The sequence below is a fragment of the Armigeres subalbatus genome, chromosome 3, assembly GCF_024139115.2.
Source record: "Armigeres subalbatus isolate Guangzhou_Male chromosome 3, GZ_Asu_2, whole genome shotgun sequence".
NCBI classification, from domain to species: domain Eukaryota; kingdom Metazoa; phylum Arthropoda; class Insecta; order Diptera; family Culicidae; genus Armigeres; species Armigeres subalbatus.
In genome coordinates, this window is record NC_085141.1 from 398,562,026 (window position 1) to 398,564,417 (window position 2,392).

At 37.6% G+C, this 2,392-nt stretch overlaps 1 long non-coding RNA gene across 1 annotated transcript; it reads right to left on the reverse strand.

The window, feature by feature from the left end:
- Positions 1-1,016: 1,016 nt before the first annotated feature.
- LOC134224016 (uncharacterized) lies at positions 1,017-2,008 on the reverse strand. The gene is made up of 3 exons (XR_009982807.1): positions 1,793-2,008; positions 1,685-1,721; positions 1,017-1,246 (listed from the first exon to the last, which is right to left on the reverse strand). It is a non-coding gene; the product is annotated as an uncharacterized LOC134224016 (long non-coding RNA).
- Positions 2,009-2,392: the final 384 nt, after the last annotated feature.

Sequence of the window (2,392 nt, forward strand, 5' to 3'; positions counted from 1 at the left end):
GTTTATCGTAAATAATTTAAAGTTTCAATGAAATTGACAAATTGCTGGAGAGTTGCGAAGTCGATTACATCTCGAAAATCCATCAAAAGATAAAGGCTAAAAGTTTGTATGGGGATTTCAGTCAAAATGTATAGGAAAATACACCTCCGTCACTCATTCAATCTGAAAATTTGTTCTGATTGCTCGATTGAGCTCAGAATTGCAAAAAGAGCAGTTGGTATGCTACAGAACAATTTCACAGAACGTTTTACGATGATTAAATGAACTTTTACTTAGCTTTCGGCTGATTTATTAGGAGCAGAATTGTGTATTTTTGGATTTATTGATCGAATCGTATCAGCCGAAAACTATAACGCTGGTAATGTCCTGTTGGCCATCATTTTAGACACCAATGTTAAGGGAACAGGTCCGCCAAGCAGCACACCAGCATAGACGAGTAACTAAATCATTCGTACAACTGTATCAAGTGACATATAAGGCGGTTATAGATAGCATTCTACCCCCATAAAAAATCTTCTCGATTTTCCCCCAGATTTAATCGGTTCTCGTCGGTAGCATCGACCGATCTTGGATCCGACGAATTTATAAATTGTTTCACCGAGCATTATGGGATTTTTACAGGGGAGCTAGCCGACGCGACGCCAAACGAAATCGGTAGACCAACAGCGACTAAATCAAATGATCAATAGGTGAATTTCGTTTTAAATTATGTATGACCAAATCATACGAAATAGAATGATTATTCGAATTAATAAATTTCATCATAGAGCGAATCAGACCAAATCTATTAATTGATCGGTGTGGAAAATAGTAACATCAGATTAAATAGGGTGGTTAACTGATTTATTAAATTCTATCATGGATCAGATCAGATCAAATCTGTAGATTGATCCGTGAGAAACATAATATAATCAGACGAAATAGGGTAATTAGTTGATTTATTCAATTTTACCATAGAGCTGATTAGATCAAATCTATAGATTGATCGGTGGGGAATACAAAGAAATTAGACGAAATTGAGTGTTTAATCGGTTTATTGAATTTCATCGTGAAGCTAATCAGAAGAAATCTATAAATTGATTGGTGTAAAAAATCATGACATCAGATGAAATAGGATACTTAATCGATTTAGTAAATGGGTGGGCTGCATGATAGTTCTGGGACTGTCCATACTTTCATAGATGGCACCAGATCCGGGTGTATGAGCACTTTGTGGTCAAACGGTGTCGTTTCAAACTTCATAATTCTGTAAAAAACGTAATATTTGGAAAATTTAATTATTTCATCCAATCAATTCAATTCAGGAACTCCTTGGATTACTGAATCTTCTGAGGAAGTGACCACTGTTAAGTTCGGAATCGTAACGTATGATCACTCAATTTTCATGATTTCTTAAAACCAGGAAATATCATAATTCTAACTTTAAGGAAGCCACACATTTCGGGAATCTGGTTAGCGGTATTTGTTACCATTTTTATACAGAGTGATAATATCGAAATTTTGGCATAATTAATAATAAATCCAACCCATATACAAAGAAATGTTTGACTTTCGGCTCTCAACTGTGACCAGACATATCACGCGCTGGGTTTTCGTGGGATTTGGATTAAAACATTAATTTAGTACTTCCTCTGGATCCGATAATCCTGAAAGATATTAAAGTCGACCAATCTTGGACACTTACCTTGATTATTTCCGGAAAACCAGTCTTCATGAATGCTCTGGAATGCGTATCAAGCAGAATATATCGAAAATAAAACCATATTTTATTAAATAAATATCAGATACTCACTTTTCTTCCTTTTACGTTTCTGATCACAGGGATCCGATTTCGTCTGTTCATTAATCAGATGATCAAAATTAGCACCAAATACATAATCAATCGATTATTTTACCGATAAAATAGGTAACTATTGCAGGCGACTTAATTGTTCAACAAATCTGGCGACGAAAATATGTAGTCTACGTCAATCGACGTCGTCGGTGCAAAAATAGGCCGATATGGTAGGCACACGATTTCGTCGAGTGATCGCGAAATTTCGGAGCTGTCAAACTTTTTATGGGGACACTTCGGTTTGAAGCTTATCGACATTGAACGCCAATGTTTGATCGTTGTCCTGTCACCGGCTTTCCGCATCCTTGGTCTTCTCTTCTCTCCTCTCCATCCGACTCCTTTTGTATTGAAGGGTTTTCCGCAATACTACCACATCTGGGAAACACAGGATTCCTCTCCTTATTCAAGGGGGCGAAATAGGCGCGCGATGGCCACTGTCGATCTCCTTCCAGTGGCATGGATCTAGGAACTGGTACTCCTCTCGATAACTCGATGGCACTTCGTTGGTAGGTGACAGCTGCTGCACACGAAGTACGATGCGGCGTCTACAAACACCAA